Here is a 16,357-nt window from a genome sequence, read left to right as displayed (position 1 = left end):
ATAAGTAAATAGGTAAATATTTTTGTTTTAAATTATCAATTGTTATTACAAATGATATAATGGAGCTATTTTATGCTTTTATTTGTTTATTATTATTTATTAATAAAAACAAATTAGTTTACCATATATTGTAAGCAATAAGTTGTCACTTCAGCAATTTTACAGCGCAGTTTTCATTTCTATGAAAATTTCGAAGAGGCAACATTTCCCATTTACACATATGCCGACGGCATTTTCATTTCGGTAATATGAAATTTAGAAGAGCGAATATTAAGACGATTGTGTTGTGTTATATTATAAAAATAAAAAAAATAAAGTACATTTTCAAAATAACATTTTTCAAAAAAAAAAAATAATAATAATTTTTAGTTAAATATTGTTAATTTACAGAATAATTATGCAAATTGGGTTAGTAATGAGCAAAGTCTTAAATTTAATAAACTTATACAAGCATAAATTAAAATATCATTTCTCATTTTAAATTTATTATTTCAATTGGTATTTAAAATTTATGCCACAATTATTATATAGTAGTCCAAAAATATGAATTCTTATTTTCCCAGAAATACATTTGTAAAAAAGGATCTTTATCCTTTGTTATTATTATTATTATTTTATTTTTCCAAGAAATACATGTAGGAAGAAATAATAGACAGAACATGTGGCAGTATTGTCACTGAACGAATTATATAGTTCAGATGGCAACACTGCAAATCAGCTGTTAAAACGAAGCGTCCATCAGCAGCCATCATTGTACGGTCAACCATTTTTGTAAAATAGACTAAGGCATTATTATTAAAGCAGCAGTTGTTAAGTGCAGTCGTGTAAGCTTAGTGGTAGTGAAGAAGAGACTATGTAATGCGGTCGCGCCTCCGCCTGAATTTTTGAAGTGAAGAATAAATTAAATACAGTTTAAAATAAAAACATGGTGTTCTTAATGAAGTAAATCCTACATTTGGGGGCTCAACCGGGATGGCCCGGAACGTGTTGATGTGTTGTGCGGTGATATAAACAATTTAAATACATTTTTTTGAAAATAAACATTTTTGGTGAATTTGACATTTTGTAAGTGGCTGCAGAGACAGCGTGAGTACGTTGGAATGTACCGTTTAACTTTAAAGACATTTTTTTTGAAATAAACATTTTTGGTGAATTGGACATTGTGTAAGTGGCTGCAGAGACAGCGTGAGTACGTTGGAATGTACCGTTTGACTTCCATACTCATTTTCGCGTAGTGAAATGTAAAATTGCGATCGGACAAGTGGCTGTACCAGTGCGTCAACAGTGGTCAGCATAGAACAGTACACGAGTATTGGTAGTGAAATTGCGATCGGACAAGTGGCTGTACCAGTGCGTCAACAGTGGTCAGCATAGAACAGTGTACGAGTATTGGTAGTGAAGTGTGCAACGCCACAAGAGCACATAATACCAAGTATAGTGATAACGGACGAAATTTTGAGTTTTTTTTTGGGAACCGTTTAAAGTTACGAAGTAACAGTAGTACAAAGTACTAAAGTGTACGAGCAGACACGTACAAAAAACCGAAAACCTAAAAGTGAACAGTTAGTGATTTCTGGTAATTTGCAAGTGACTGTACCCAGCTCGATATCGCTGGCAGTAAACGCATTTTCCAGTAGAATTGTGAAACGGTGCATAACATTGCATGGACCAAGTTCCCGGTAAATATGTATAACGGCGTAAAAGTAAAACCGTACATAGTGCACGACTGTACCAGTACGCTATAACTGGCAGTCAGTAAAGTTCCAGAAATTTGTATAACGGTGCAAAACCGTAGACGGGCGCATAGACGCGCAAAGCAAAGCCGAAGCAGCATAACAACGCAGCAGCAGCAGGCAGCAAAGCATCACAGCAGCAGCAGCAAAGCATCGCACCGGTTAGCAGCAGAATAACGCAGCAGCAAAGCATCGTAGCAGTAGGCGGCGTATGGAGAAAGCAGAACAACGGCAGCAGAGAAACGGGAGCTAAGATAAGTTATAATGATTTTGTAGTTAGTTGAGTAGAAGAGTGTGTTATTTGCACTCAGTTGCGATGTAATGTAGTAGAATGTGTAGCTTTTAGCTCGTAAGCAAAATCGAAATGTACATTTGTTTCTAAGTAAGAATCAGAATTAAATTTGTAAAAGAGTATGTATATCTAAATTGAATTTTTATATGAGTTAAGAGAAGAGAAAAATTGTAAGATGGATGCTGAAACCATTAGGGCAATGACGGTGGAGACGTTAAAGGAAAAACTAAGGGAACTAGGTTTATGCGTTACCGGTAGGAAAAAGGAGTTGCAAATGCGTTTGCTACAACACGAATCGGAAAATTCGTTGTACGTTGATATAAATGCGGCTCCATCGAATTCGCAAAGGGTGTCATTTTCGTTGCGTGACATAAAAGACAGTGTTTCAGATTTTTTTGGTGATGATACTTGCGATGTTCGTCACTGGGTTGAGGAATTTGATGATATGGCTAACACGGTCGGTTGGAATAATTTAGAACGATTTGTATACGCTAAACAACTGCTTAAGGGAGCAGCGAAATTGTTTGTACGTGGATTAATAGGAGTAAGAGATTGGGCTAGTTTAAAGCGTTCTCTAATCGATGAGTTTGGGGAAAAATTATGTGCGTCTGAAGTGCATCGAACATTAAGGAACCGGCGTAAGCAGCCAAAAGAAAGTTTTCAAGAATACCTTTATGCTATTTTAGAAATAGGGAAGCAAATCTCTTTAGATGAAAGAAGCGTAGTAGAGTATTTCGTGGATGGCATACCAGACGTTAGGGCAAATAAGAGTATGTTATATCAAGCGAAAACGGTGGGCGAATTGAAAGAACAAATCCGCATATACGAGAAAGTTAGAAGTATACAAACTACAGTAGGCAAATGATACGTGGAACGGTTCGCTACAGAGAGTAAAGAACCGATGAAAAAGAAGTGTTTTAAGTGTGACAAGGAAGGTCACATAGCAAGAGCCTGTCCGGAGGCTAGGTCTAGTAATGTCGTTTGCTTTAAGTGCAAACAAAAGGGGCATTATTCTCATCAGTGCAAAGAGCAAAGGGATAAGACGATAAAAAGTGAACGGGTAAATACAATTGATCGCAACGTAGAAACGTCCACCAGAAAAGGCGGAATGATCTTCGTTGATGCAACTATCAACGGTTTTACCTTCAGTGCACTAGTGGATACAGGGTGTATCGTGTGTATCATGAGGTACGATACCTTAGTGATGTTAGGAGATATAGAGCTAGTTGGAGAAAAGCAAAAATTATTCGGTGTAGGTAAAGGCGTGCTTACGACATTAGGCAGCTTTACAACCGATATTTCAATAGAAGGGTTGTCATTAAATGTAACATTTCACGTGGTTAGGGAAAGTGATATTCCGTATGCAGCCATAATTGGAAATGATGTACTTCGCGATGTTGAGTTAGTTTTTAGAGAAGGTAGTGTTGAGTTCAGGAAACTTGTGAGGACTGCTGAGGAGGCAGTGAAGCACGCAGGGATCGGGGAGATTCCTGGGGGTGCGTGTGGTGGAACTGAAGGGTTTGTGTCAGCCCACCAGGGTGCATGCAGTGATGCTGAAGGGTTTGTGTCAGCTCACCGGGGTGCAAGTGGTGATGTTGAAGGGTTTGTGTCAACTCACCGTGAGTTAGGAGACTATGGGAATAGTCAAATTGAAGTTTCCGAGGAACAAAAGGACATTACCGGACCGGTATTAGAAACGAGGTCGGAAGTCATGGATGACAATGGGTTAAGCAAAGAGTTCAGGGTATTGTGTTCAATGGGAACGGCAATGCTTGAGGAGTCAGATAAAGTGGATCTATCGCATCTGCCGATAGACGAGGCTAAAGTAGTTAACAGTTGGATTAATAGTTATTATCCTAGGAAGTCGAGTAAAACGCCAGTGCAGATGAAATTGTTATTAAAGGATGAGAAACCGATATTTCAGCGGCCACGTAGAGTGTCGCAGGCGGATCAAAGATGTATTGATGAAGAGGTAGAGCGTATGCTTAAAGAAGGTATTATTCAGGAGAGTGTGTCGGAATACGCCTCTCCAGTTGTGTTAGTTACAAAGAAAAACGGAGCAAAACGGTTTTGTTGCGACTATCGCAAGATTAACGAGAAAATAGTCAGGGACAATTTTCCAATGACAGTGGTAGACGAAGCATTAGACAGGTTACAGGGTGCAAGGGTCTTCACCACATTGGACTTGAAGAACGGATTCTATCATGTGCCAATAGAACCAGGGTCTCGCAAATACACGTCTTTCGTAACTCAGAACGGCCAATATGAGTTTTGTTTTGTGCCATTTGGTATTAATAATTCGCCGGCGGTATTTTGTCGATACATACGGGCAATTTTCCAGAACATGCTTGCGGATGGAACAGTCATAATATACATGGACGATATCGTCATTCCCGCCAAGGATGAGATTGAAGGTCGAGAGAAATTGGAAAAGGTATTAAGACATGCAAGTGAAAACGGTTTGCACATTAGATGGGAGAAATGCCAAATTTTAAAGAGAAAGATTAATTTTTTGGGGTTTGTTGTGGAGAACGGGGCAATTTTGCCTTCAGAAGAGAAGACAAAGGCAGTCAGGGCATTTCCAGTACCAACTAGTAAGAAAGAATTACAACGATTTTTAGGTTTAACTTCATACTTCAGGCGTTTCATCCAAAATTATGCAGTTAATGCGAAGCCGCTAACAGATATGCTTCGTCAGGACGAAAAGTTTGGGTTGAGGGAAGAACAACTCTTAGCAATTCAAGATCTGAAGCGTGCGTTAGTAAGTGCGCCCGCATTGAAGCTTTTCAATCCGCATGCGGAAACAGAGGTGCATGCTGATGCGTCAAAATTTGGTTACGGCGCAGTCTTACTACAAAGGGATTCAGAAGATAATCTGTTACACCCCATCGAATACATGAGTCGTAAAACCACGAGGGCGGAAGAGAAATATAGTGCTTTTGAACTTGAGGTTCTTGCAGCTATAAAGGCATTACAGAAATGGCGTATATACTTAAGAGATATTCAGTTTAAAATAGTTAGCGATTGTAACGCTTTCGCTATGACAGTCAAGAAACAAGACGTACCAGACAGGATCATGAGGTGGGCAATGTACCTACAAGAATATAATTATGTGGTTGAACATAGGTCAGGAACTCGCATGAGACACGTAGATGCTCTTAGTCGCGCATACTGCTTATTAGTAGAAGACTCGTTAAAGTTTAGGATAAAAGAGGCGCAAATGCAGGATGATTGGATAAGAGCAGTGCGAAAAATTGTGGAAGTAGAACCATACGAAAACTTTTATTTAAGAAATGACTTACTTTACAACGACTTTGTAAAGGAATTGTTGGTGGTACCTTCCAGTATGGAAGAAGAAATTATAAAGTTAGCTCATAATCAGGGTCATTTTGCAGCAAAAAGAACACAGGAGCTAGTAGAGAGAAATTATTATATACCAAACTTGAGCAAATAACTACAAAATATAGTAACTTCGTGTGTAGAGTGCATAGTAATAGATGCGAAAAGGGGTAAGAAAGAGGGCTTGTTGACACCAATCGACAAAACTTGTGAGCCATTAGGTACTTACCATATTGACCATGTGGGTCCATTAACCGAAACTCGGAAAAAGTATAATCATATTTTAGTCATAATAGATGCGTTTTCAAAATTCGTTTGGTTATACCCAACGAAATCAACCGGGGTGGAGGAGGTAATCAATAAATTAGAGAAACAATCCTCAGTTTTCGGCAACCCGAAACGGATTATAACGGACAGAGGAGCGGCTTTTACGTCAAAAGCGTTTAACGAATACTGCACGAAGGAGGGTATACAACACCTGTTGATTGCAACCGGTATTCCACGAGGCAACGGACAGGTAGAACGCGTTCACAGGACCGTTGTTCCAATGCTGTCTAAGAAATGTCAAGGTAACCCAACCCAGTGGTACAACCACGTCGCAAAAGTACAACAGATTTTAAATAACACTGCACCACGCAGTATGAAAATGTCACCTTTTAGAATTCTTACAGGATTAAACATGCGAGTAGTAGATTACCCAGACTTACATGAAATTTTAAAAGATCTTGAAATAGAGGAATTGAGTTTAGAACGTGATTCATTAAGAAAGAGTGCGCATGAAAGTATAGAAAAAATACAAAAAGAGAACTGTAAGACGTTTAATCAGAAAAGAAAAGAAAGCCGTGAATACAACATAGGAGATTTGGTAGCCATTAAGAAAACTCAGTTCGGGGTGGCTACGAAATTACGACCGAAGTATTTAGGACCGTACAGGGTAGTCGCCAAACTAAACCATGACAGGTACGAGGTTGACAAAGTAGGAAATACGGAAGGACCAAAAAACACCACTACGGTGGCAGAAAACAAGAAAAGGTGGACTTAATTATTCGAGGTCGAATAAGAGGTCAGGATAGCCGATTGTAGGAAGAAATAATAGACAGAACATGTGGCAGTATTGTCACTGAACGAATTATATAGTTCAGATGGCAACACTGCAAATCAGCTGTTAAAACGAAGCGTCCATCAGCAGCCATCATTGTACGGTCAACCATTTTTGTAAAATAGACTAAGGCATTATTATTAAAGCAGCAGTTGTTAAGTGCAGTCGTGTAAGCTTAGTGGTAGTGAAGAAGAGACTATGTAATGCGGTCGCGCCACCGCTTGAATTTTTGAAGTGAAGAATAAATTAAATACAGTTTAAAATAAAAACATGGTGTTCTTAATGAAGTAAATCCTACATACATTTGTAACAAAAGGATCATAATCCTTTCTTATTTTCCTCATAAAAGATTTAAACAGTTCAAGAGCTCAAAGCATGCGCTACATCAGCTCGCACCTACCTACCCTGCGCCTTTGCGCAAATGATTATGTTATGATAACAAATGCCAATACAGATTTGGCAATGGCAATAGCAATAGATTTGACAGTTAGTAAGACATAGATTTTATCCTGTCGAGACGGCCCGTAATGCCACGTGCATGAATTCATGACTATGCATTGGCCGGATGGAGTGGTAATAGAGAGAGAAGGAATGAAAGAACGAAATAAAGAGGGAGAGAGAAAAAGGTATTATGCACTACTCGTTTTTTAAGGAAAACGAATTGAAAGAATATGACAACACAATGACACATTCAAAGCTCTAAAGCTTATTCACGACGGTGAACTAAAAATGGCTTTGTGCATCTTACTACATGAACGTTCGTAAGAAGGCAGCAACATAACAATGCCCGGCATGTACACAAGACAATACAGCCGTCCATTTTGCATGTACACAATATCGTTGTTGCCATACTAATACCTTTCAGTTCAATGAAATTTTAATATTTTGTTCAAAGTGAAATTTTTTATGCAAAAAATAAGTAAATAGGTATATATTTTTTTTTGTTTTAATATATCTATTGTTATTACAAAGGATATAATAGAGCTATAATAGAGCTATTTTATGCTTTTATTTGTAAAATAACGTCAAGTTTGTTAGACCTGTGAATAATTTTACATATTAGTGGCATCACCACTCTCCTCATATCTCTTCTTCCATTCTACTGTCGTTCTACTGTCGTTGGCAAATAGGAATTAGCGAGAATGACAACTGTCGGCCTACAGTCGTGTATTCGTGCAGCTGTCAAAATAACAGTGTCCTAAGAACGTCTGTATTTTAATATTTGGCAGATGTAGTTTGCAGTCTGTTGCACTCTATGTGTTCCGCACTTCACTCAAAACTAATTTGCATACACAATAATGTTACAGATTTTCATGCCTAATTATTTTGCAAGACCTAAAAGTAGGCTATAACTAGCGATCTTACGGGTTATTTCTTACGGGTTATTTCCTCAAAGCCTGCGCCAAAAAATATGCAACAATTCAACTCCCCATAAACGTATTTAGTGCAAGCACATGCAGCATGGCCGGCATGTACCAAGACAACACAGCTGTCCATTTTGCATGTACACAATATCGTTGTGGCCATCCATACTAATACCTTTCACTTCAATGAAATTTTAATATTTTGTTCAAAGTGAAATTTTTTTTATGCAAAAAATAAGTAAAAATTGGTAAATTTGTTTTTGTTTTAAGTTATCAATTGTTATTACAAATTTGCATACACAATAATGTTACAGATTTTCATGCCTAATTATTTTGCAAAACCTAAAAGTAGGCTATAACTAGCGATCTTACAGGTTATTTCTTACGGATATTTCTTACGGGTTATTTCTTACGGGTTATTTCTTACGGTTTTTATTTATTTTTCAGTTAGCTCCCGCAGCAAAATCTCCCTTCTGCAAGCTTGCCGTAAGGAACTTCGTTCCAATAATTGTAATTAGACCGGAATCAAGATGACACGCGTTTTCTTTACTTCGCTAATTTTCGTCACAGTATCATGAGTTTAAGTGCAGGCAATTGGTTAAATTTTAATTTTAGTGACTTCACGTGTCCCAACTATTAACAGCTCAAAAACTCTTGAGAAATTTCTGCCGGTGCATTTCGCAATCCAAAGAGCATTCTTAGAAATTCATAATGTCCATTTGCATATGAGAACGATGTTTTATGTATGTCGCGTTCGTCCATTTCAATTTGATGAAAACCTTTTACTAAGTCGAGAGTTGAAAAATATTGGCATCTTCCCAATTTGTCAAATATATCGTCTATATTTAGAATTGGAAATCTGTCCTCCGTAGTTACGCTTTTTAACTTCCTGTAGTCGCTTACAAGATGCCATTTTTGTTAATTGGTTGCGTCCAGCGTCTTTGGTACCAGCCAAATAGGGCTGTTGTAAGGACTAGAGGAAGCTCTAATTATACTTTGGGTTTACATTTGGTCTATTTGTTTTTCTATTTCCGGTTTGTGTATTTTTGGGAATCGGTAGATTTTAGAGTAAACCGGAATATCATTTTTGGTTATTAATCTATGTTTTGTTGAACTTGTAAATGTTAAATTATCATCTTCGTTGTAAAATACGCTTTTATATCTTTTTAGTATATTTCTAAGTCTATTTTTGTCTATACCGTTAAGGTATTCGTTTACATTACATTCCATTTCGGGTTACAAACATATGTATCTATTATTATATAGTGTAATTGTTTTGTGGATCCCAAAAATTTGTATTTGCATTGCCAATATCCATAGGATCTGGTTTATTGCGATTTGATATTGCAGACCGATTATAATTTCCTGATTGGTTGTAATTCCACGTTTGATTTCCGTCTCTTTGTTGAGTAAAGTTTCTCTGTGGGTTATAATTTGTGTTTGTGGTCTGGTTCGACATTCTAGTTTGGCTTGATCCGTTGCCAATGTTATAGTTATTACCTACATTCCTTGGGACATAGCCACCATTATATCTGTTTTGTGGCATATAATTGTTGTTATTGTTATTTTCGTATCTTGGGACATAGCCACCGTCATACCTGTTTTGTGGCATATAATTGTGATATCTATTATAACTACCGTTATAAGTGGGGATATTATTCATATTTTGGTTGAGTCTGGAAACTGTTCTATTGTTAACGTTATCGCTAAAATTAGTCCTACGATAACTATTAGGGTTACGATCTTTCCTTGTTGCCCTAGCGCTGTGAAGCCTTGATGTCAAGCTTTTAATATTATTTTGTATGCCTTTTCTAGACTATACGGGTCTCTTGCTATAATCATAGTTTTAGTGGATTCTGCGAGATGTTCCTTAAATGATTTCAGTGCTATCCTATGAATTTCATTCGTTGAGAAATTTAGATCATTATGTGCTAATATTCTATTATGTAGTTTATTCCTAATTTTATTTATTTTAAAATAGTAATTTTCTATTGTTGAGTCGAGATTGATGGTTTTCAACTCATCCATAAGTTCCGCTGAACTTCGCTGTTCCCCGCAATTGCTCAGAAGTATTTGTTTCAACGTTTTCCAATCACTAACTTGTCCATATCTGTGAATTATTTCCTTAGTTTTTCCTACGTATCTTCCTTTCAGAAAATTGAATAAAATTTTTTGATTATCTACATGAAAATTCAGTATTGTGGGTAATATGTCTTCAATTTGCTTAATGAAGTCTGTTAGTTGGTTTGGATCTCGTCCATCAAAGTCTGCAATTCCGTTAATACAGTTCAAAGTGAGTTGAAAAAGTGGTATGGTGGATGCTTCCATTTTGAGAAAATTTTATTTCGAGTGAAAATTATATAAACAAAAGGTGCGTGGAGTCCCTACGCGCGGAGGAAGTTATACTTCTCAGTGATATTCCAAGAAATGCATATCATTTTGTATGAAAAAAAAAAATTAAAAAAAAGATAAAAATATGGTGGAGTGACCAACACTTTCTTAATTTCATATTTTATGAATTAATATGCACAATTTATAAAGCAAAGTCTAATTCAATTATCATTTCTGGGTTCTGACGGATTGATATCTATAATATTTACAATTGGATTATGATTACTAAAATACGACATAAAATGTCTTACATCTATTTTATCTACGAGTATATTTCTCGCAAATACCGCATCAATAATCGAACCTCTCTTTGTCGTAGGATCATTTATTCCATTGATCATTTCTAATGAAAATTTAATTCTGAGGAATGCCATTAATGGTTCAGCTTCTGGCAATGAGAAATTTACATTGAAATCTCCCGCAAGGAGTACCGGTTGTTCGCTATACTCTACTGGTTCTCCAATAATATCTGCTTGCGAACCTGCAGTTGAAAACGGTAAAAAAGGTGCGTGGAGTCCCTACGCGCGGAAGAAGTTATACTTCTTAGTGATATTCAGAAGCAAAATGCGAAACAATCATACATACATACATATATTATGTCGTTTGCACATTTTCCTGTATGTTTGCGAAAGCAAATGTTCTACAAAAGCATATTTCTATACTTAAACAAAATTATTAGAACCATCGTATGTTTCTTACATGCATAACCAAACCATACTTAAGTCAGCGCAACCTAAGTGTCAATGTTGGTGTTAGTGGTAAGCGCTTGGAAAGTCTCTTGACTAACAGTCTCTAGCTAACACAGGTTCGAATCTCGACAGAATAAATTTTTAATTTTTTGCTTTTAACATCGTACACTATACAAATTTCGCGAGAAATATTATTTATATGTATATTATGTATATTGCTGTGATAAATTTAATTTCTATTAGTAAGAAAAATATTTATTTGTATAGTATACGATGTTAAAAGGCATACATCTTCTATCCTGTCTTGTGTATCTGCACATGCATGGGCAGAGTATATGTACACGCATGTGCGCGTTCAGAAATTGAAATCATATTTTCATCACTTATCAATATAAGTTCTTATTACATGTGCGCGCATTGATTTGCATGTTCATACATTCATATATACTAGGGTGGGCCGATTCCGGACTTTTATCGATTCGGGATTTCTAATAGTGCGGAAAAGTTGCCTTAGTACTTCCTGATTCCAATGCAACTTTTTGTTTTGAGATCGGATTGCATCTTCAACCTCAACTCCGGCCTTGAAATTTCGGAAAGTCGCCTAAAATCGTGAAATTGTCTACCTAGCGCCTGAAATACGCATTTCATGGCAAAATGTATAAAACAAAAATTATTTGTCACGTCATTTGCTACCGAAATGGTATATGTGATCATGGCCGTAGGATGAACCGTTCCCGAGATACGAGAAAAAGGCGACAGCGCAAGGTAAAAATTGTTGCAGCTCTCAGCTAACCTGTATTGGTCACCCAGAACCCACCGCGTGGAGGTGGCTGCTCTTCGGGTTCCTCCCAAGCCCAACCCAACCAACCAACCATATGTCAGGCCTGTTTTAGTCTGAATCTGTGTCAAATTTATTGATAAAATTAGATTTTGTACTAAACTTTGGCACTTGTTGCCTAGATTTCAGTGTAGAGCGTATAAAACGATCACGAGATTGGGGGCCAATAACTTTAGAAGATACCTCTGTCACCAGTTTGACGATTCTCTCGACTGCCACGGTGTGAGAGGGAAATTCACTAAATTTCCATACCCTTGCAGTGTCTCCCGACAGCCCTTTTATGAGTTCTTCGTTAGAAACTGAACAAAGAACTGGTGGAACAGTCAAGGTAATAGTCTTCCAGTTAATCATATCGTAATAATTATTAGCTTTGAAATTCAGCTTTGGCACTTTATTACATCTAACACTTCCATTTACAGTGTCAGACTCTGTTTCTCGCTGCCAGAAGACGGTCGGCCAACTTTCTGACTTCTTTCCGTTCGTCAGTCATCATACTAAGGAGAATGTTTTCTGGAAGAGCAAAGAAAGCATTCTGTTGAATGGATGAATCGACAACCTTGCTCAGTTTAGCACGTAAGTATCTCGACCTTTGAATTGCAGCATAGAGATGGCGCGAGCCATCTTTGATTGAACTGTTGAATCTTATTGAGAACCACAAAGGTGATTAAACTGTAAGTATGTACTTGACCAAAATCTTTATTTCCTTTCTTGATTTGTCCGTAGAAATGTATAATCTCAGAATTCTATTTGCACAGGTGAGCCAGCGAGATTTGCACATGTTACCTGGATGCATCGACGCTAAATCTGAGGAACATTGACCGGAAATAACAGCTTCTGATATTTTATAGAGATAAGCTTGGTCTGCGCTAAGTTGGGACGGATTAATAACCTCAGAAGGTAATTGGCAGGATGGAAAACTTTCAAATTTGACAACAGGCAAATTCTCACAATCAGGGAACAGTTTACCTATGTCGCCAGAGCATGTATTTGGACTCTTTGAGACACCATCTATGTGTTCGAAAAGTGCACATTATGTGCGCGCAGGCACTTATACATGGGTTTACACAGGGTCGGCCAAAAGAAACCAAGGGGTGTAAAAGTTTAATAACTTTTTAGTTAATTAATTTTTTTTTTATTTTGCTTTCAGATTATATAGACAACACTTGGAGAATTTATAATGGAGAGGTACACAACTGAACAGAGAACCAGAACAATAGAATTTTATTATTTAAACCAGAGATCAATTATTTTAACGCAAAGAGCATATCGTCGACATTTTAACGTCAGAATTTCGCCCTCTGAAGCAATGATTCGTTGCTTAGTTGATCGTCATTACCAACATGGCAGCGTAGCAGATTTGCTTTGAACCTGTAGACCACGTTTAAGTCGCACTGCGGAAAATATTGAACGAGTACCGCAAAGTGTTAACGAAGCACCAGAAACATCTGCCAGAAGGCGTTCTGCTCAGCTAAGAATGTCTCGTACGTCACTACGGCGCATTTAAAAAAAAAAAGCTTACAGTTACACCCATATAAGGTGCAAATGGTACAAGAATTAAAACCCGCAGATCATCGGCAACGTCTAAATTTTGCAGTTAAATTTCAAGAGTTGGCCAGAAATGAAATCAACTTTATTAAAAATTTGATTATGAAGTGATTTGAATGGCTTTGTTAATAAGCAGAACTGTATGTTCTGGGGTTCTCAAAATCCAAGAGCCATTCATCAGCGCCAATTACACCCCATCAGGTGTACAGTATGGTGTGGGATCACATCTGAAAATGTCATTGGGCCTTACTTCTTCGAGAATGAAGATGGAAGTGCTGTAACCGTAAATGGAGAGCGGTATCGGTTCATGATAGAAAATTTTTTACGTCCTGCTCTTGAAAATAGACCTGGTATGTGGTTTCAGCAGGACGGAGCTACTGCCCATACTGCCCGAGACACAATGGCACTTTTAAGTCAAATTTTTGGAGGGCGAATAATTTCCAGAAATCCGGAATTTATTGGCCAGCGCGATCGCCAAATTTGACAGCACCCGACTATTTTCTTTGGGGTTATTTGAAGGAGCGAGTGTATGTGAACATGCCAGAGACAATCCTTGAACTCAAGGCAAACATTGGTGAAGAAATTTGAACGTTACAGCCACAAGTTTTGAAAGATGTTATTTCCATAAATGCTCTAAAAAGAGCCCATCAGTGCGAAGCTGAAAACGGCGGTCATTTCAGAGACATCATTTTTCATACTTAGTGTAAAAAAAATTCCCTTTTGTATATTATATAATCTGAAAGAAAAAATAAAAAAAAAAATTAATAAACGAAAAAGTTATTAAACTTTTACACCCCTTGGTTTCTTTTGGCCCACCCTGTATTATACTTACATTCATACACACATCTGCATGCATGCCAGAAGAATTTGCCTGGTCAGCAGAAATATGTAAGTAAACTTGATTCGTTTCAAGATAGAGTTCGTGTATGAAGTCTGTCTTGAAATGAATATTGCTTCTTTATTATTTTTTTCTAGGGAGTGTATGTCAATATGTGACTCCTCCACCCCTAGATTCAATGGTCTCCATTGAATGCTGCCAAGTTTTCTTATTATTGCTAGTGATTATAAAACTTACTTATGATTGTAAAATTATAGTTATAATTTTGAGCTTGACATCGGACCAATTATTTTTCTTGTGTTTTCGTCATTTGAAAGAGGTTGAATTTGTAGCTCTACATTTAAATTCGTATTTTTACTTCTATTATATATTATACATTTTACCAATATTCCTATTGCTATTAATAATATTATTAGTATGCTTATGTCATAATTTACAATTTTGTATATTTTTAGTTCTTCTAACTTTTTAATATTTTTTTCTTGATTAATTATTATCTCTGAGAAATGTGTTACTTTTTCAAACTGTAATAACGGGTGATTTTTTTGAGGTTAGGATTTTCATGCATTAGTATTTGACAGATCACGTGGGATTTCAGACATGGTGTCAAAGAGAAAGATGCTCAGTATGCTTTGACATTTCATCATGAATAGACTTACTAACGAGCAACGCTTGCAAATCATTGAATTTTATTACCAAAATCAGTGTTCGGTTCGAAATGTGTTTCGCGCGCGTGTTTTGTTCAGCGATGAGGCTCATTTCTGGTTGAATGGCTACGTAAATAAGCAAAATTGCCGCATTTGGGGTGAAGAGCAACCAGAAGCCGTTCAAGAACTGCCCATGCATCCCGAAAAATGCACTGTTTGGTGTGGTTTGTACGCTGGTGGAATCATTGGACCGTATTTTTTCAAAGATGCTGTTGGACGCAACGTTACGGTGAATGGCGATCGCTATCGTTCGATGCTAACAAACTTTTTGTTGCCAAAAATGGAAGAACTGAACTTGGTTGACATGTGGTTTCAACAAGATGGCGCTACATGCCACACAGCTCGCGATTCTATGGCCATTTTGAGGGAAAACTTCGGACAACAATTCATCTCAAGAAATGGACCCATAAGTTGGCCACCAAGATCATGCGATTTAACGCCTTTAGACTATTTTTTGTGGGGCTACGTCAAGTCTAAAGTCTACAGAAATAAGCCAGCAACTATTCCAGCTTTGGAAGACAACATTTCCGAAGAAATTCGGGCTATTCCGGCCGAAATGCTCGAAAAAGTTGCCCAAAATTGGACTTTCCGAATGGACCACCTAAGACGCAGCCGCGGTCAACATTTAAATGAAATTATCTTCAAAAAGTAAATGTCATGAACCAATCTAACGTTTCAAATAAAGAACCGATGAGATTTTGCAAATTTTATGCGTTTTTTTTTTTTTTTAAAGTTATCAAGCTCTTAAAAAATCACCCTTTACATCAGTTTCTTTTTCAGGGACAATATATCTTTCTTCTATAATAACTTACTGGTTTTGGAATGATTTATTTTTTATCTCAACTTTACAATTATAAAAATTTATTAATGCATTTCCTTCGAGTACAATTTCTCTATTGTCACAGTTTTGCTTCATTTCTATTTTATATGCATTTTTAATCAGGATAGTGTCGTCTTCGATATCTTCAATCGTTGTGTAGTTGTTATATTCGTATTTACATTGGTTAAACGAACAGACGTTAATTTCTTTTAAGTTTTTGAAATGTGCTCCTTCTGTATATTTATATATTTTGTTTCCTATTGTAATTGCATATTTCTGTTCTCCTATCATTTCAAAATGTTGCCTATTAGGTAATGGCGATATTAGTATTAGATCTGCTACAACGTGTGTAATTTGTATTTTTATAGCTAAAAGTAATGCGTCATTTTTATATGAAAGGAGTACTGTCTCTACCTGTTTTAATTTAAAAATGTCACTATTGAATCTTTCAATTTCTTCTGTTGATAATGTACTATATTATATATGTATATTATGCTTTCCTGAAGCTATGTTTTCTTGAATTTGTTCAATTTTACTTTCTAAGTGTTTAAGTTTAAGCATCTGATCGGTATAAAGCATGTGTTTTATAAATTTTTCGTTTGATTTATTTATTTTTTTTTTAAAGGTTTTTAGTATTTCTGTCCTGTCGTCTTCTATGGTTCTTTTTAATGTATTAATGGATATATTGAAGTTGCCATTTAT

General features: G+C 36.7%; 1 protein-coding gene across 1 annotated transcript in view; it reads left to right on the top strand.

Annotated features, from left to right (window-relative positions):
* The window catches only part of LOC115065766 (carcinine transporter), a 1,371,383-nt gene that overhangs the window by 205,325 nt on the left and 1,149,701 nt on the right, over window positions 1–16,357 (top strand). The window lies entirely within an intron of this gene.

This window comes from Bactrocera dorsalis, chromosome 1, assembly GCF_023373825.1.
Source record: "Bactrocera dorsalis isolate Fly_Bdor chromosome 1, ASM2337382v1, whole genome shotgun sequence".
Classification (NCBI taxonomy): domain Eukaryota; kingdom Metazoa; phylum Arthropoda; class Insecta; order Diptera; family Tephritidae; genus Bactrocera; species Bactrocera dorsalis.
Note: the sequence above shows the minus strand (reverse complement) of the source record. Positions and strands in the feature narration are given on the sequence as shown.